The sequence below is a fragment of the Ascaphus truei genome, chromosome 8 (assembly GCF_040206685.1).
Source record: "Ascaphus truei isolate aAscTru1 chromosome 8, aAscTru1.hap1, whole genome shotgun sequence".
Taxonomy (NCBI): domain Eukaryota; kingdom Metazoa; phylum Chordata; class Amphibia; order Anura; family Ascaphidae; genus Ascaphus; species Ascaphus truei.
In genome coordinates, this window is record NC_134490.1 from 31,061,613 (window position 1) to 31,083,547 (window position 21,935).

Consider the following 21,935-nt stretch of genomic DNA (forward strand, 5'->3'; position numbering starts at 1 on the left):
AGGAATCCTACATGTGTGTGTTAGCATTAACAGTGTGAATGTTCTTATTCTGAATGGATATTAGGGTGATAAGGTTATAACACTTGATTGTAATGTGATAAACTCCAGCTATTAGCACAAAGAATTGCAAAATAAGAAACAATATTGACATCGTTATGATTATATTATTATGCAGAATTCTGCAAGTTTTATTCAGCAATATTTCTCTGTAATGTAAATTCAGTTGTCAATTTCATCTAAACTTTGTTACAAAAAAGCCTTAGTATTTCAACACAAGTACACACACACACACACACACACACACACACACACACACACACACACACACACACACACACACACACACACACACACTGTGTGTGTATATATATTTAATATATTAATATTAACTATATATATATATATATATACACACATATATAAATATATACACACACACACACACACACACACACACACACACACACACACACACACACACACACACACACACTGTGTGTGTATATATTTAATATATTAATATTAACTATATATATATTTTTATATATATATATACACACACATATATATATATATATACACACACACACACACACACACACACACACACACACATATATAAACATAAATCTTTGCAAAGGATTTTACTAAATATTTACACATTTTTATAATATACATTTATTTATATATATATATATATATATATATATATATATATATATATATATATATATATATATATATATATATATATATATATATATATATATATATATATATATATATATATATATATATATGCAATACGATACCGTTTGAAGACGAATATCAGAGGCAGCACTCCAGGTAAGTGGTCAAAAGAAATTTGTATTAACAAGATATCTTATCCAACGTTTCGGTCCTCGTGCAGGACCTTTCTCTTGAGTAAGATCCCGCACGAGGTCCGAAACGTTGGATAAGATGTCTTGTTAATACAAATTTCTTTTGACCACTTACCTGGAGTGCTGCCTCTGATATTCATCTTCAAACGGTATTGTATTGCCTATTTTATACCATACAGGATTTGCACCCACATTGTTTCAACCATGACAGGTATTTCCTGCCTGTTTCCTTAATAACTTCCGAGGGAGGACAGGCAGAAGATGTATATTTTAGACTGTGAATGCAAAACATATTAGTTTCTGGTGACGTCATTCTGGGTGTGAAAATGCATTCTTGGGAATAGGAAGGGTTTTTCAAATGCCATAATGGAAATACCCCGTTTCCTATTTAGGATGTATTTAACCCCATCATAGCTGGCTTTGTAACCCATTGCAGAGCCATTTGAAAGGAGCTCATTAAATGTTATTTCCAAACCTTCAACTGCTATTTTTTTTTTTTTTTTTAATCTGTGACTATTTTCCAAAATTGGAAGCATTTTAACCAAAGAGGAAAAAATAATCAGGCTTTGCTTTGTGAAAATAATAGAGGATAATGAAGTTTACATTTCTCTGTTATAAAATAAAAAAAAATAAACAACATATACATTAATACAAACATTCCTCACATTGCTGCTGTATTTTTTATTTTGCTTGATGGCAGAGATAATTATTTATTCCCCCCAAATCTTATCCGGTTTAGTTGTTTATCTTCATTTTATTTGCTGTTTTTCTATATTTTATTTGCTGCTGTTCTATATACAGTATAACGTCTGTTCATTCTTACACATATGATTGAACTACTGTAGTTATACAACTAGTATAATCCTGGTTTAAAAGATGAATTTATACTTTTTTATACTTTTATATATTTATATATATATATATATTTTTTTTTTTTTTTTTTTAAACCATGGTTTAAATAAAATAGGCATTTCTGACATCTGCAAACCTGCTTTTATACTTTATACTTTTATATATTTGATGTTTTTTTTTACTTATTTATTTTAAACCATGGTTTAAATAAAATAGGTATTTTTGACATCTGCAAGCCTGCTTTTTAAAAATAAATAAAAACACTTACTTTGTATCACTTAAATCAGAAGTTCTGTGCCATTGTAATAATTCTATCAGCGGCAGAACTGGGGTAATACTGATATAAAAAAACAGCCCCAGATTTACAAGCAAAACAACAAATCCTGCTGCATTTTCTTTTCAATTGACTTTAAAACATCCAAGAGACTTGCTGTGTAAATGTTAACCCCTTAAGCTGCAACGCAAATGCGTTGCACGCCTCTCTGGCAGCGTCAGGGTTAAAGAACATACCATTTAATTACTGATATCACCCTTCCTGGGCCTTAGGTCTTTTTGTTTTCACATTTGGATTTTCCACATGATAGTGATTTGTTACATGTTCCCAAATTATATGAATTCCTTTGTATTATATTGTGTGGTATTTGTGTACTATGTGTCACTCATCATATTAGGTGTACTGGGTTGCACTGTTCATATTTTTGTCTATCACTGACGTGTCAAATGGGATCTGGGGAAAGGATTTCGAAGTCAAATTTGCTGTGGAATTTTTGGGCGCGATAATAGCATTTTACTAGACTTTTCTGCACATCTTTGTGGTTAATTAATTGCATGCCCCCTGTGCTTGCGATATACTGTAAGCATACAGCACATTACAGGCACGGGTTATGCGGATTTCTACTGGGTTGTAATATTAGTGTAGAGGTCCATGGAGGTGGAGTTAAAATCAGGGCATACGCTCATTCTATTCAATTCTGTATCACCTTGGAAAATCAAGGACGTATACATAAAATATCAGCGTCTTGTTAGCTAAATGCCGTATATTTGATACAGCCTCATTAGTGGTTTAAGTCAAGTCAGATTGTAATTTTTATTTTTTGATGCTAAGAGAAGCGGAAAAATAGACTCTTTGGCAGACACATAATTTAATACCTCTCATTATAATATGCGCATCATTTAACTCTTAATATAACCACCGACCAATCGTAATTTAATACCAGTGAGGAAAAATAGAGGGGTCGGATGTTTAAAGATACTGTAAGAGTCAATCTGATTTCAAGAAATCGTAAACCTGTTACACATTAGGACCAAACGTTTGGATATAACAGCAGAATAATACTTATGTTGTAAAACCGGGAAGGGAGAGATCCCTTTTTTAAAATTAAATAACACTTTTTAAAAAGAGAAGTGGGGATTACATGGAGCTCAGAGTTTGGCAATAAGAAGTAGAAGATTTGTAAGTAAGAGCGGTAACGTATTCTGTATACCGCAAAAAAGAAATAAAAATACTTTGCATTACTTGCATCAGTATTATAAACAAGCAGTAGTGGGAGTGATAACATGCAGTAATATAAATATATTATGAGGATGAATTACTATGGATAATGTTGAGGTTATGCTAAGTAGCTCTTGGTTGGAGATGGGATACAAATCTATTTGCGCTGAGGTTTTACACCGTCTCGGACTCGGCGGAGAATATTCAGGTTAATAAGAAATAAATTGATGGTCACACACTGAATCCATCCCATTATCAAATATACACCTATCCCTCATCTAATAATTCCATGGCTCACTGTAAACCTCCTCTAAATCAACTGAGCATGCAAATGAGTGGTTAATGACAAATTAACCATTTGCATGCTATTCGCTAAACCTGGCAATATCAGGCGAAAAATATTGCCAATTGCTATCACCTACCCCAGGCTGGCCTAAGGCCTATCATGGTGATGTATATAATGGCCACTATAGACATAGGCAGGACGTACCATAGGACATAGCCAACCTAGAATATGTGATACAAATACATAATATTACCAATCTAGAACATATTAATATATTAACCCATTAGAAGCCCAAGTGGGCAGCTAGTCTTGGTCAACCCGGTTGGCTACTGGGCCACTAAAGGCTTACAATTCGCACATATATGATATTTTGCGTTTGTATTTGATTTCTCATGGTGCTTATGTTGTATGTTAACCCTTTGATGCATGAAGGCATTCATTTGCAATGCATTGGTAGCCTCAGACATCCTATAGGTTAGATCAGTTTCTGACATATGATTTTGTAAGAAATCCTATTACATAGCCCTCTGGTAGGAAAGTGAGATATCTCCCTGCCCCCCCCCCCCCCCCCACATGCACAATTGCACTGCTAGCGCTGATCAGCGCTGATTTCAACGAGCTATTGTTTACCTGCATCGCTAGCATTATTTATGGAAGAGCTAACACATCTTGCATGTATGCAAATAACACACATATTACCACCCTCTTATGAATAAAACATTGTTAGTGAATATGGCGGTAGTTTAAAAAAATATCACTGAGATGCCTTTTTTTTATAACGTCAAATTTGAATGCGGAGACATTGACCTTTAGTGAATCTAGCCCATAGTGCAGGGGTGGCCTACTCTAGTCCTCACGGGCCACCAACAGGTCAGGTTCTCAGGATATCCCTGCTTCAGCACAGGTGGCTCAATCAGTGACTCAGTCAGAATGACCGAGCCACTGACTGAGCCATCTGGGCTGAAGCAGGCACTGATTGAGCCACCTGTGCTGAAGCAGGGATATCCTGAAAACCTGGCCTGTTGGTGGCCCTTGAGGAGTGGAGTTGGCCACTCCTGCCATAGTGTCTTAACGAGCAATTTCTGAACATTTTATTAAAGTCATGTACCCCATTTATTGTCCAACAGGGTAATAAATGTGAAGATGATCTGGCATCAGCACAAAATGTACAAACATGTTGGGAAATGCATTGCGTTATGTCTCTAATAGGTACTTCCAATTTTTGCCCCCCATACGGGGTGCAGACATAAGACATTTTTGACTCAGACACATACAAATACTCTCACATCTTCACACACAAACAATACAATTATGCCTAACAACAGAGATTATGGGGTGTTCTGACCTTTCATTTTACCTTTACTACTATGTAACTATGTAACTGTGTAACTAGGTAACCAGGTAACTATATTATCGCAATACATTTTTTTTTAATGATTTGTAGACTGGTGCCCGGGATTATTCCATATAATTAGCATATTCAGGCCTCCAACTGCAGCTCTGACGGAAAAAACTATTAACAGGCCTCTGATTTTGCCGTCATTTACTGACTGCAATTTAGAACAATGGGCGGTTCGCTATAATGCTCCCTTTCCACGCCTCTTCCACTTTGTTTGCATCATTTAAACACACCCTGCAAGGCAAGGCAATGCTGCCCACGCAAACCCCAGCACAACACACCAAACTCCATTCAGACATGGCAAAGCTGTTTTAAAAATGACACTAACCCATAGTTAGTAAATCCCCCTCTTAGTTTAGTGCAGTGGTGGACAACTCCAGTACTTAGGGGCCCCCAACCAATAGGTCAGGTTTTCAGGCTATCCTTGCTTCAGCACAGGTGGTTCAATCAGTGGCTCAGTCAAAGACTGATTGAGCCACCGTTGCTGAAACAGTGACTGATTGAGCAACCTGTGCTGAAGTAGGGATATCCGGAAAACCTGACCTGTTGGTGGCCTTTGAGGACTAGAGTTGCCCACCCCTGGTCTAGTAGCAAGTTCATTTCAATTTCAGGACCATGGACAGCAGTCCTGAATAATCCTATACACTGCCTGGAATCTGTCCACTGTATCCAATCCACTGTTAAAAAAATGGGTTTATCTGATGGGTGTTTCACATACCATGTGCTGTGCCTTTACTCATACAATTAGCAGCATTAAGATATTCATAAGAAGGTTAATAATGGTGCAATTCCAGGGAAAGATAAATGCTGGATTTAATAATAAAGATACAATCGTCGCATTGGTTTAACTATTTCTGTAATGCATTTTTATGTAATTGACAAAGGAATAATATTGTCTAATCCTCCTTCTATATTGCAAGCTTTATATTTATTTAACGTTAAGTTTTGTTACATATGTGTGTATATCTATATAATTAAATATATATATACATCTATGTAGCTTATTTATATCGGGTGTGTATATATATATATATATATATATATATATATATATATATATAAATAGTATATATAGCAACATATATATTTATATATATATATATACGTTATAAATGTAAATGTGATGTTTATATTAGCGCACACACATATTTCTCTTTGTCTCTCTAGTGTATATATGTATACAGTGTATATATATATATATATTTATGTCATTATTTATTGTACAACAATAGATTAAGCATTACAGTTATCAGTAACATAATGAAGGAAATTCAAAGTGAGTGGCCTGGGTTCAATCATTTCATTAGAATGCAACTAAAATTATGTTTCTATGTTATTTTTCATATTCTTTGCTCTTTATCATATTATAAATGTACATATTTCTCTAAACACAGCTGCACCATTTCATTACCTCCAGTAAAACTGTGACTTTTACATGAAGGTATTTTATTAATTTGAAAAATTAAGCAATGTTACACCAATGAAGCAAAAAAAAAAAAAAGTATACAAACAATAACATAGAATTGCTTTTTTTCTCTACAGTATATATCATAAACATGTGTACAGTGAACTAACTAGAATAAATAAACATTTGATATCATTTGCATGCTGTAAATGCAGTGTTTTTAATCAGTAACAAATCACAATGGCAGACTGACTTGATCTTTCATAATGTTCTTTTGCCACATTAAATGTCAGGTGAATAGCCTTTGGCTACTAGATATACTGTGCATGCCATATACTCGTGCGTGACTCATATACATGCAGTGCATATTAATGCACTGGGCTCAACACACCCCTCTGCTAATAATAGTCCTGGAAGCTGTCCCCGTGTTTTATTTGCTGGCTATGCTGATGTCAGACCCCATTAATCTGTGTCAAGACAGAAGGGGATCTTAATTGATGGATATGCATGGACTATGCATAAATGCAGATAGATAGTCCCTGCAAATACAAGGGGGGACAGATACTGCAATCTCCATGTTATTCCGAGAGGAGCAGCTAAGGCAGCCAGAGCCTGCTGCTGTGTGTAAGCAATCATACAATCACATGAAGGCTATATACCACAGCAAGGGCATGGATAAGACAGGCTCCCCACACTTATGAGCTGCACAATTTCCTCTATAACACACACACCTCCCCCACCCCTCTTTTTCTCTCTGTATCTATGGGTACAATCAGTATGTGTATGGTTAATCCATTACACATATATATTTTTGTATCTATCTATATCTTGTCTGCCTATGTCTCTAGGTATATTTATATATCCATGTATATCCTGTTATCTGTGTATGTTTTGTATCAATTTGTGTTTGATAAGTGTCTACATAAAAAAAACGAGATAAATCTTACGTTTCAGGGGAACTCAAGTAACAAAACTTACATTAAACATGTTAAGGCATACATCTATATACCCTATATATACTATCAACTCTGTAACCACATGACTACAATATGTACATGGAAATGGTTATCTCACTATTAAATTAACAAACAACTCATTCCTTGTTTTACCTATCTGACTCCAACCTATAATATGAACTACAGACAAAATAAATACATTTATCAGAATTCATTTATCAGGAAACAGCACAGGAAGAGGACATTTTCTGTTTTCACGAAAAAAAAGGCTAAAATGGCAGAGGATGACAATAAAATGGACAAAATGTTGCAATTCACAAAATATTAAAAATGTTATATACATAACACATAACATTTGTGTTACTGTATATGTGTTCTGTATGCATGTATTCTATTGTGTTTTGTATATGAGAAGACGAGAGCTAAAGATATATATATATATATATATATATATATATATATATATATATATATATATATATATATATAATGTTCTGTATATTCTGTATATTAAACGACCACATTTATTTTATAATACTCAAGGGGTATGCTCATTAACCCCTTTCTTGCCAGCCTTGGCCAGCAAAGAAGGGGTTAACATAAAAAGGATTTGAATCCGTCACTGTCACTTTGTGAGAGGTGACAATGTCCCATTTCCTAAGGCTTTTTCTTCTTGATCCTTGAGTTTGAAAAATAGATGCAGGGAGGGGTGTGTGTAAATGTGTATTTAAAACACCCAGTGCAGACAATATGCTCAGATTATTAATCAGGCTTATTGGCTTCCTATGATGAGCAGTGTCATACGCAGATAGAGAGCCATTCCATATGTAGGAGGGGGTGGGGGGGGGGATATATTAATTTATCACACAATTAGGCTCCTCACACTGTTATTGCCATGAACCCATTGCTTTATATCTACTACATCAGCCATGGTAGCCCATTGGGAGAAAAGCACTATATGCAATTTCTGCTAAATTCTCACTGAAATGGTCAAATTTTGATTTTTTTGCAGAAAATGTCACAAGAAAGTACTTTTGTAGACATTCGCATCTCTCTAACCCAGACGTGGCTTACTTCAGTCCACAAGGGCTGCCAACAGGTCAGATTTTAAGGATATCCCAGATTCAGCACTTGTGGCTCAATCAGTGGCTCAGTCAAAGACTGAGCCACTGATTGAGCCACCTGTGCTGAAGCAGGGATATCTTTAAAACCTGACCTGTTGGTGGCCTTTGAGGACTGGAGTTGGCCACCCCTGCTCTAATCAGTATTATTGTGGTAGGATATTACTGAGACAGTACAGGAGTTGGGTTATCCTGGCATTAATTTATCCATATAATATCTGTTTGTACTTCCCATCCTTTCTACATTCTTTAAGACAAAGGGCATCTGTCTGATTCTGTGCAGAATTGTTCTTGTGTGACATGTACATTGCATGGCAGAGATTGACCTTGCAATCTGTCCTAGGAATGTATCCAGGAACAGACATGTCCTACTCATGTGTGTGTATCATGTTACCACTCACACGAGAGAGACTGTGATAAATAATATTCTATATAAACTATATACCATAACAGTTGTATGTTTTTCTGAATAGGTATATCATTGATTTAATATTGACGTTGACATGTGTGCAAATTCGTGCATATACATATGTTATCTATATACTGTGTATATTACATATGAATATATATATATGTATAGCCGCCCCACTAAACGCTTCCATGATTAGCATTTGGTTCTTTTAGAATTTACCTTAGTCAGGATATTATAGAGGCGCTACTTCATTTTCTGCTTGTTTTGTTATATATATTGTATATATACATATGTTGTTCAAATACACACTATGCATATGGATATATATATATATATATATATATATATTAAATTAAAGTCTGTAAATATATAAATATATATACATACATATACATACACACACACACACACACACACACACACACACACACACACACACACACACACACACACACACACACACACACACACACACACACACACACACACACACACACACACACACACATATATATATATATATATCGTATTTGTATATATGTGTAGATATATATCGTATTTGTATATATGTGTAGATATATATATGTATATACAGTATATGTGTGTGTATATGCAGTGGTCGACAAATCACCAAAAAATCTACTCGCCGAACAAAAAAATCTACTCGCCACCTAGTACCACACGTGTGCTGCTTGGACCAATTGGAGCTCGCCACAATGTTAAATCCACTCGCCCGGGGCATGCAAATGTATAGGTTTGTCGAATACTGTGTATATGTATATATATATATATATATATATATATATATATATATATATATATTAATGTACGTACATATTTTATTGTGAGCTTTATACTGCTAAATCAATTCTGCTTTTTTTATCTAGCAGCCAAAAAATGCATTTTATATAGAATTAGTCTAAAACAGCATATTCCTCCCCAATCTATAACAAATGAATATGTTCTAATACGTGTGTGTGTGTGTATAGGAGCCTAATAGTATATTGTTTAGATAGAACCTTTTATATTCCACTAATACTATACATAATTTACCTTATGAAATGTAAAATATTATGTTATTGCAAGGAAAGGGATCTATAGCAAACTGAAATGTATTGGGTAATATTTATTACTTAATACATTATGTTTAATATATATGGATTATGGTATCAGGTAACACAGGGGTGCGCAAACTTTTCCCTGTGCGCATCCCTGCCTGCTCTCCTCCGCGCCGTGCGCCCCCCACCTGCTCGGCCCCGGCGTTAAATGACGCCGCGAGGCATGTGATGTCACGTTGCCATGGTAACGTAACGTCACATGACCCCGCTGGTTACCATGACGACACGTCACTGGAAGGGAAGTGTGTTATAGACACGTTGCGTGGTCCCCCGGCATTTAATTTAAATGCCTGTGAGGAGAGTGCGGGACCTCTATAACTGCCGCGCCCCTCCCCCCCCCCCCCCCCGAAAATCTAGCGCCCCCAGTTTGTGTACCCCTGATATAACACAATTAAATTGGAAATGCCTAAACAAAAGTATTTAAACTGTGTTTTTATATCAGAAAATAAACTATGAATGTTACCCAGCATTATATCCGCCATTGTTAGTTAATGAACAGAGCATTTATCTTATATTTATTATTGTAAATACTTAATATTTTAGTGATATATTATCATCAGTCTGAAATCACTCACTGGCTCTGAAACAAACCCCATATGTTAGTAATAATGATATTGTATTCGGATAACACCTGATTTATTGGACATATAATGTTTAGATTGATGTAATTTGCTATCTTATTTTATTAACACACACATTCCCAGTAAGCTCTAACTCCAACACCCACCACATCTTATATATCTATATATATTTATGTCAAAAGGAGTGCCAGTGAGCATGGCAAATGTATACAACAAAAGACAGGGGTGCCCAATGCTACATCCAATTGACAACACATATATGGTAATAAGTATAAAGTTTAAATACTTAAATAATAATAATATTTTCTTGGTTATTTAGTTAAACCCTTTGGCCAAAGCGTCATAAGCCTGCATACCAACGTCAAGGTATAACCACATTTTGCAGGTCCTACACTACACTGTGAACATTTCCTTTTACCTCTGTATGAGGGGAAACAACCACAGTGAGTCATGTCCATTCAGCAAAATGCTAGAACCTCCCTTGAAGTTATACCTTGATGGGGTATGCAGGCTTATGACGCTTTGGCCAAAGGGTTTAACTAAATAACCAAGAAAATATTATTATTGAAGTATTTAAACTTTATACTTATTACCATATATGTTTTGTCAATTGGATGTAGCATTGGGCTCCCCTGTCTTTTGTTGTATCTTATTTTACACCACTTTCAACTTTTGCAAAATAATCATTGTAAATAAAATTGCTGATTTGCTATTGCAGTTACATGTATGGGCTACATCATTGGCTAAATTTAGTATTTACATACTTACTATTGTTTGGGAATTAAATAATTGTAAATCTAAAGAAAGACAAGGAGCCATATACATATATAATCATCTTTAGCCCTTGTCAATCCACTTCTGGATGAAGGTCTCCCCAATGATATAATAATAATAGTTTTATTTCATATAGCACCTTTCTCTCAATGGGACCCAAAGCGGCTCACAATTACAATACAATACAGTGCACAGCACATAGAATTGTTACAGACAGTCCCTACCCAGATGAGCTTACAATCTATGTTTTGGTGCCTCAGGCACAGGGAGATAAAATGACTTGCCCAATGTCACAAGGAGCTGACACCAGGAATTGAACCAGGATTCACCTGCTCTCAAACTCAGTGTTGTTCCACTGAGCCTCTTCTCCCTAATTTCTATGTCTATAGCTGCTCTTCACCCCTATGTTGCTGAAAATATTGTGTAACTACAACAGAATTGTGTTTCAGCTCAAAAGCTTAAATTAAATTGTGGTGCGATCCTGAATTATGTGTATTTTGAAGACAAATATGATTAGTTGACATCATAAATGTTTAAGACGGTATGAGGAATTTTGTTTTAAAGTTAAAAATAATAATTACAAAATGATTGAGAATAGTAACAAATATTTGCATTTTATTAGATAAATAAATTAAAACAATTCTTCTTGCTATTAAAATATTAGAGAGGGGTTGCAAATGTCTTATGTATTCATTTTGTTTGGGATAATATACATATATGACAGGTTTAGTCAAGATTATTTGCTTTTACTTTATTGCTTCTAACTTACCTTATTCAAATACATTTATTTCAATACATTTTATACAAATGCAGATATGTATAAAATACCTCTCCTGATGTGTTCAGTTTTTTTCTAAAGACTCCTAAAAATGCATGGAATATATATATATTTTTTTAATTATAAACATGGAATATTAACATACTAAACATGACATTAATACTGCACTATAATCAGCAGCTAGCATACAACTGCTTTACAATGAGCGATATGTAATATTGAGGCGATTGAAAAATAAAGAACTTTTCCTTGATTAATTGTCGCTTTTTTAAATCGTCAATGACACAGACACAGGGAAAGAGAATCCCCCATTCTACATGGCAAATGAGCTGGAAAACTCCCCTATTAATGTGGAATGAATGTAAAAGTAAGCTTTTTGTGTGCATCATACCAACAAATATGTACTAGCAATTCTACATATATATGCATATATATTACACATATATTAATTTACATGTATATTACACAACATTTATGTGTCTGTGTATATATATATATATATATATATATATATATATATATATATATATATATATATATGCTAACTACACTTACATAATATAAACATACATACATAACACACACACATATGTTGCATATTGTCACAACCTTTTTACAAATGGAATGGTACAGAGTAGTATAAGACATTTAATATGTATCTATCTCACACATGTATCTATCTACATCTGTGTATATATATATATATTTTATCATTTTTTTGTTGTTGATAGTTTTGTAATAAACTTTATACATTTTTTCTAAAGTCCTGGCATGCCTGCTTCCATCTTTCCGGTATTCCAGTCCCCTTTACATTCAGGCAGGACACTGTATAAATAAATAAAAAAAAAAAAAAAAATATATATATATATATATATATATATATATATATAGTGTTCGACAAACCTATACATTTGCACGCCCCGGGCGAGTGGATTTAACATCGTGGCGAGCTCCTATTGGCCCAAGCAGCACACGTGTATTACTAGGTGGCGAGTAGATTTTTTTGTTCGGCGAGTAGATTTTTTGGTGATTTGTCGACCACTGTTAACAGTGGTACTAGCGTTTAGACCTAAACTTGCCCATCCATGTATCAAGCAGTATGTCTAATGCTGGTGACATCATCAGACCCTTGGTGGGATGACCTCTAACCTCTGTCTGGGTTGCTCAGAATGGTGCCTTTTCATCCAAGTTGCCCTCAGCTCAGCATTATTCCCAAAGCCTCTTTTCAATCCCAGACTTTCCCAGCTCCCAAAAAAAAAAAAGAGAGGCAGGGAGGGACAGGGAGAGGGATTCTCCTTTTGGTCTTGCAGAAAAGGTCTCATGAAGTTGAGAGGGTGAGGGTGAGCCTAGCTGCCAATAATGGACCAGAGGCGATTGTCTAACCCTATTTCCTTGAACTAATGCACAAGGAAAAGTATGGTAATGTTTAGGGCTGTGGGGGGAAAGGAAGGAGGAGTGAAAATTCACTGGGGTCACTTTGGTTTTCCAACTGAAGCAACATTCAGGGCAAAACATGGTCCCTTCTTTCATCTGCCCAAGGATGGGAATCAAGACTTTAACTTTGTCACCATCTAACTGAAGCAAAAGCTGCTAAAAAGGTATTTCATTTTTGGAAATATAATTGTGATTATTTGTGATTAATTTAGATTAGAAATGCCCTGCTATTTGTAAGATCAAACTGCTTCTTTATATGATTTACTTCTGCATCACAATAAAACACGTTGCAATTATTATTATCATTTTGGGGGGGGCTGAAGGTTAAAAAAAATCCAGACACAAATTTATAAATATCCCACGCGGATTATTTGTGCAAAGTGGATTTTGAAGTGGAATTCAGTTTAAAAGCACAATGGATACGCTGCGCTGCCAAGTTTTCGCTAATTTACTTGAGCGCTGGTATATTTCATTTACGCATTGTAATGCATTTTTTATTTGAATACAAGTTAGGTCTTGGAATTGTTGAGAAATCATGTATCTGTTTTATAAGTATTTATGCAAGGCAGTTAAAGAGGATTTTCCCTGCATGCGTTTAACTCTTTCAGTGCCTGGGAATGTTTATATCAAAAACAGTGTGTGTTTAATATTCCCGGAAATATGGTTTAGGGCCTAGCGCTGATGACAATTTTAACGCCAGACGCAATCAGTTTTAAGGGGTTAATAGAAGGGTCTGCGAATCAAGTCAGTTTTGCTTTCAACTTATAGGGGCCTAGGAACCATGGGTCCCAAATGGCATTGTGGGTGTAAGATTGATGCACTTAGATCACAAATTATATTATGATTGTGTGTGCCTATGGACTAACCTTTTGTTCCTTAATGTTCGCCTTAAGCGTCAAAAATTATTTCAGGAATATATTTGGGCGCAAACAAAAGGGATGATAATGATGCCGAGATGGCAAGTACTAGAATAGGGGTGTCCAACTCAGTCCTCAAGGGCCACTGAAAGGCCAGTTTTTTTAGGATATCCCTGCTCCAGCACAGGTGGCTCAGTCACTGAGCCCCTGATTGAGCCACCTGTGCTGAAGCAGAGCCCGAAAACCTGGCTGGTTGGTGGCCCTTCAGTACTTAGTTGGAAAGCCCTGTATGTGCACAGGGGTTTTACGTGCACGTCCCCCCGCCCCCCAAAATGAGTTGAACCTGCGTCAATATTGTCCGCCAAGTTGAGTCCGGTGTAAATCCTAAAAGGTTTGCTGATGTCAGCACAGAATTATGTTGCTGTGTATCAACCAAAAATGTGTGTTGAGGCAGTAAATGTAATTGTATAGTTTAACAAAACATATTACTTTCACGGTGCAGCTATTATATGTATTATTACACTAATAATTGACATTTTCTATCACTGGTTATGAGTACATGAAGAAGTGACGTAATTCTGTTTTAATTTCAATTGCAACCATCAGTTATTCAACACGGTGCAGTGTGTCAAACTTAATTTTAAACCACTAACTATGCTTCATGCGTACGCAATGAGGTCACAGAACGCATTTCATACGTACAACGCACATTTGATGAAGATTTGTAAAACTTTTTAGCAGTGAAATTGGCACACACACACACACACACACACACACACACACACACACACACACACACACACACACACACACACACACACACACACACACACACACACACACACACACACACACACACACACACACACACACACACACACACACCAAATATGATCTTATTACATAGGTTTAATGTATTTTTATTGTACGTATCGAAGTGTCATATCCCAGTGCTGAAGAAGAGATAAGCCTGAATGGGGTTAAATTATTATTCAGCGTGGGGAAGTGACCTCCACTGCATGTTACATAGGGGCCACTGTCAGTCTGTACTAGGGTATGCCTACACGTTTAGCTTTTATATACAGGTTGATGTATCTCATGGATATACAGCACAGGAGTCTGTGTATTTATTAAGTCTCCTGGCTGCAAAACGGGCTCAAAACTAGTGTGTGAAATAGCACCAGATTTTACTTTAAAATATCCCATTTAACAGGTGTTATTCTATTGAAAAATCCTGTGTTTTTTTGCACTACTTTTGCGCTCAAATAGATCTATTGGCTGCAAATCTACAGCAGAACAAACAAACAAACTGCACCACATTTATTAATGGAAATAAAATCCAGTGTTTTACATGGTACTCCTTTTATTTGAGGTCATTGTTTGTGACCTTGATAAACAGACGCCAGTCTTCGAAGTGACGGGGAAAAAATCCCCAGTGAAATCAGTTTTTTTTCTCCCATTGATAAATCTGGTGCTGTTTTTTTTGTGTGTGCATTGCCAGTGAATGATTCCTTCCCCAGATTCGTTGCTGTCCTATCATTTGCCGTCTTACACAACGGAAGCGGAAAAAAGGGGTCTCCGGCTGTGAATCCGTTTCTGTCTTTGGTTACCTAGCTGTATGAGTATAACTGATGTCATAAAGCTAGAGAACCGAATGTAAAAACCGGTTCTTACCTCTTCACGCGAAGCCGGCGTCCAACAGGAGGGGACATGAAAAGCACAAGCCCCCTACTCCCCCTCGCCCGAGAATACTGGCGGTACATGGACCTGTGTAAAGATGGAAGCCTCCAACAGGGACGTAGCAACAGTATTGCAGTATTAGATAATACTGTCTGCATTTTTTTTTTACTCCTAATGCTATATTTAATGTTTTTTTTTAATGTACTGATCATCCTTTGATTGCTATAGCAACCATTTCGAAAGCAATATCCACTTTCTCTTTTGAAACAGGCTCTCACACACATTTTTGAGCTCTGCCCTTTGGCAACAAAGTATCACGATCAGATCTGTGGCTCTGAAAGCCGTAACAATAATGTGTTGAACTTAGTGATATAATGTGTTACATTGCAGCTGCAGTATTTCACAGACTGCAGCACAAAGTTAGACGGCAGCCATTTCGTTAGGCACACAATCAGGATTTTTACTGATGTATAACAGGAGCACCAAACGATTGTCAGCTTAGATAAGAATGTAGAATTACACCTTGTCACAGACTTTACATATAAAAATAATAAGAAAAGAATGGTGGGATATAATATGGCTGCTTTAATACTATGTATACAGTATATAACAATATATAGTGTGCATCTGTGTACGTGTGTGTATGGGCAAATCTGTGTGTGCCATGGTATATATATATCAATGTGTCTATATTTGGACAATGTGTATTAAGGCCTCTGTTAAAAAGCAAAAAAAACAAAAAAAGAACATGTATGTAGATGACATGAAAGTGTAAGATTAGCCAATTCATTGTGGAGGAGTGGAACATTCTAATGAGCTGTGTACACAACATACTGCCAATCACAGAGCCCCGTGTCTGAAAGTTCCATGTGGGAGGCACCACTAGGGTTATATAATAATAAGTATTATGTGCTTGTTTATAATGAATAATAATAACAAAGCAAAATGGTAGGGTAGCGCTCCTAAGTTCAAACTTTAAAAATAAAGTGACAAGCCAAATATAAAAAAAATGTCTTTAATTAACATCTTGCTAAGAATCTTGGAAGCTTGGATCTTGGTTACTCTCAAGGCCTGCGGTTGGGAGTGAATGGAGGTCGCCATTTTTGGTACCCGTTAGTTAGTTCAAGTTGACACTAATGTTTATTTATTTTTCTCAAGCCCCCCCCCCCACCCCCCCCGGCTGCAAAACCTGGCATCAAAACAGCTCCCGATTTATTAAACACAAAACTCCTGCTGGTTTAATTGGGTTGTTCTTGTATCCTTTGGCTGTGTTGTCATGCATTGCAGGCCTCTCTGGAAGAGAAAGGGTAATCTGGTGGTTAATGGACTTGTGTGAAGATGGCAGCCTCTATCAGGGACACACTGAAGACGCCATGCTGCAGTATATAACAATATATAATAGCTCCGTTTACACGCCGCTTCCTACGAAACACATTTTCATCCCGCGTCCCATAGCATCAGCGTATCCAATGGTGCGTCAGCTTGTGATTTGCAGTGTCAATAGGAGAGGTTAAACAACACCCGTTTTATAATAGGATGTACGAGTTTTGCATCTGTGTCCTTTCCTCGGTATCTGATCTGCATCAGCTCTGAGAAACGGCATTACACCTGTCGTAGTCACAAGAAGAAAATTACAGGCGTCTAATTAACCATTTCGTTGATTCAATGCAGTGACCCTATTAAATACGAACCAACCCCATTGTTTATTCTGTATTGTATATCTTGTGGCTGTCCTTCTAGCGCAGTGTTGGCAATAAGGCAGATTGCTAGGTGTGATAACGTTGCTATAAAGTGAAAGCACTCAGCCCTATAACTGCTTTTAATTGTGGTCGAAGTGGCTGGAAAAAAAACCAGTAGTGGTACTGATCCTGATTTCAAGAGGTCTGCAATTATAATTGTAACGAATTTTCTGGCCTAGCCTGACCCACCCAATCTCACATTGGCCCCTGTGGTCTAACCAGTCCCCATTACATGGTTGTGTCTGGTGGTGCACCTGTTGGCAACAGGACTCCTGAGTCTCCCGCATGATGTTGTGTGGGGATTGCCAACCCAGACAGGCAGCTGAGGTAGTGTGTGCGAGTCCTACCTATATCCAGTGCAGCGCCTCCACCTCATCAGGATCCCTGCGTCCGCATGGGGATGATTCTGATAAGGAACTCCTCCATGGTGCCATCATATGTAGAGTAAGTTCAGACTCACACATGAAGATGTCTTTGACCAAGGTTGTCTTTATTGTGGCTTACGGTGCGGGCCAACTGCCCCTTACAGTGGTTTGTCTAGCCACACATCTTGCTGTGTTATCCTTTCAAAGGTACGCCCTCCCAATAGAGTGGGATCCCCTCTCCCCTCAGGGAGATCACCCCTGTGCCAGGTCCCTGGACACAGTATGGCTTGGTCAGCTAGATGTTACTTAACATAACATAGGGCCACTAGTTAAAGCACTAGTGTGCCACCGATTCCCAAGTCTCAACGCAGACTTGCTCCTTACGCCAACACACTAACTTTTAGCAGTGCTGTGCCTTATATCCCTCAGGGGGCAGGCACATCTCTGATGTCACTAACGGTGGACTCAGAGTATGTAGCCACCCCCATCCACACATAGGGCACCTCACCAGGGTGTGAGGGCAAACCTCCATGATTACTGCTGGCATCCCTGTAACTTACCAGGTTTACTGCCAGCAGGAGAGGAAACTGCAGTCCATTTTACAGCATGGCTACATTATGTATTCAATGATATCGATATAATCTATTAATTAACACTTGTTGAGAAAGATTAAAGAGAGGGAGAGGCTTGTCTATAAGAAGCCTTATTGCAGAGGAAGTGGAATTATAAGTATGTAAATAAAAAAAAGCAGTGGTACAGTGAGTGGGGTGTGAAAATAAAACAGAAAGCAGTGGTATGCTACTCCGTAGCTTGTGACGTAGGAGAGGAAGCTGCTGCTCCTGCAGCCACCACAGAGATTTCCAAACGGCTTCGAAAAACAACCTGCAATGGCAGCCATTTTTAAATACCCCTCTGACAAAAAACTTGTTGCAAAAAAATTATGCGTTGAAAAAATGAAAGGCAACTTGTGTCAGGAAAAATAAATGTTTTGCCTGTTACAATGAAACGGATCCCCTTCCCTGCCAGAGGGACCAGCGACGCAAAACTTTATAAAGCAGTGTTTAATTACAATTTACAATGGCGGCCATTTTTAAAGTCCCCTCAGAAGAAAAGAAAAGCTGCGAAGAATTATAAATTGAACAGAAAAATAAAGGCTATTGGTAAAGAAAAGATATACACATATTTTGGAGCTGTTAACATAAAATCTATGCCCCTCACCGCAACAGCAACAAAAATCCAACTTGAGAAGGGGAATTGCATTGAAACAAAACATTCTATTTTCAGACTATCTCTTCCTAGAGGGGGCCTGTGGCAGGGAAGAGGTTAAAATCCATGAAAGGAAGAAATTAAAAGGTGGAAGGTTAGAGTTTATAAGGCTTTCTCCCTAGGAGTACAGTAATTCTTCACCTCTCACAGGCGGATGGAGAGTTCCTGCTTAAAATAGCTTGTGGAGCGAGAGTCATTAATTTTCTGCGATTCATTATAAGCAAACTTAGTTTCCTGGCAACGCAGCCAGTGCGCAGACAGCACCAGCCAGAGACACCCGTCTTTGTTTAAACCCGAGCTGGGGAGTTATTTCTTCTAATATCACAGGATCTCAGGTTTTCCCTGTGTGTGGCTGCTTCACCTCTCTGGGATAGTGTTATACGCAGAGCAGTGTGTGTATCTGTATTATACACAGAGCAGTGCGTGTATCTGTATTATACACAGAGCAGTGTGTGTTTGTATTATACAAAGAGTGTTTGTATCTGTATTACACATAGAGCAGTGTGTAGTTGTATTATCCATAGAGCGGTGTGTGTATCTGCATTATACGCAGAGAAGCGTGTGTATCTGTATTATACGCAGAGAAGCGTGTGTATCTGTATTATACCTAGAGCATGTGTATCTGCATTATACGCAGAACAGCGGGGGTATCTGTATTATACGCAGAGCAGTGTGTGTATCTGTATTATACACAGAGCAGTGTGCATCTCTATTGTACGCAGAGCTGTGTGTATCTCTATATTATACACAGAGCAGTGCGTGTATCTGTATTATACGCAGAGCAGTGTGTATTATACGCAGAGCAGTGTGTGTATCTGTATTATACACAGAGCAGTGTGTTTATCTGTATTACACATAGAGCAGTGTGTGTATCTGTATTATACGCAGAGCAGTGTGTATCTGTATTATACACAGAGCAGTGTGTGTATCTGTATTATACACAGAGCAGTGTGTTTATCTGTATTACACATAGAGCAGTGTGTATCTGCATCATACGCAGAGAAGCATGTGTATCTGTATTATACACAGAGCAGTATGTGTATCTGTATTATACGCAGAGCAGTGTGTATCTGTATTATACACAAAGAAGCGTGTGTATCTATATTATACACAGAGCAGTGTGTATTTGTATTATACACATAGTAGTGTGTGCATCTCTATTATACACAAAGCAGTGTGTGTATCTGTATTATACCCAGAGTATTGTGTGTATCTATATTATACACAGAACAGTGTGTGTGTCTGTATTATACGCAGAGGAGTGTTTGTATCTGTATTATACGCAGAGCAGAGTGTGTATCTATATTATATGTAGAACAGCATGTGTATGTGTATTATACGCAGAGCAGAGTGTGTATCTGTATAATACACAGAGCAGCATGTGTATCTGTATAATACACAGAGCAGTGTATCTGTATTATACACAGGGAAGTGTGTGCATCTGTATTATACGTAGAGCAGTGTGTGTATCTGTATTATACGCAGAGCAGTATGTGTATCTGTAAGAGATGTGTGCAGAGGTACATTTAATGGAGACCGATTAGGGTGAAATAAAATCCCGGCTTTATTGTGCCTGTTCCTTTAACACGGCAAAATAAACAAAATAAACAAACCCCTATCCCTTTGTAAGGGCTAACTTACTTCCCCAGACCCTATCTGCAGGACTGGAGGGATATTCCCATTACCAGCCTATCACCCCAGCCTATCTCAGGAGGTACCTTAAGCAGGTGGCCCCCCATGTCAGTCTCTGGCAGGTTCCTGGGTCCTCTGTGTCCAGGAAATATATTTATTTATTTATTTATTTATAAAATGTTTTACCAGGAAGTAATACATTGAGAGTTACCTCTCGTTTTCAAGTATGTCCTGGGCACAGAGTTAAGACAAATAATACATGGTTACAAATACAGTTACATAATGAGCAGGGTATACATTATATACAAGACATTGCATGCACAGTTAAAAATAATTTGTATTATGGGCGTATGAAACAATTACAGACCACATTAAAATGTGAGACAGCCTTAGATTTGAAAGAACTTAAACTGGTGGTGGATGTAAGAGTCTCTGGTAGGTTGTTCCAGTTTTGGGGTGCACGGTAAGAGAAGGAGGAGCGGCTGGATACTTTGTTGAGCCTTGGGACCATGAACAGTCTTTTGGAGTCTGATCTCAGGTGATAAGTGCTGCATGTGGTAGGGGTGACGAGCTTGTTCAGGTAGCTGGGTAGCTTGCCCATAAAGAATTTGAAGGCAAGACTGGAAAGGTGAACTTTGCGCCTAGACTCGAGTGATGACCAATCTAGTTCTTTGAGCATTACCAGTTATGTGTGTTATAGTTGCATTGGAGAACAAAACGACAAATTGAGTTGTAGAGGGTGTTAAGTTTGCTAAGGTGGGTTTGAGGTGCCGAGCCATATACTATGTCTCCATAGTCAATAATTGGCATTAGCATCTGCTGTGCGATACGTTTTCTGACCAGGAGACTTAGGGAGGATGTGTTCCTGTAAAGTACCCCTAGTTTGGCATAGGTCTTGGTTGTCAGA

At 37.4% G+C, this 21,935-nt stretch overlaps 1 long non-coding RNA gene across 6 annotated transcripts in view; it reads left to right on the top strand.

The window, feature by feature from the left end:
• Window positions 1-21,935, top strand: part of LOC142501340 (uncharacterized) — a 60,408-nt gene that overhangs the window by 5,991 nt on the left and 32,482 nt on the right. The gene's annotated exons all lie outside the window — the stretch shown is intronic.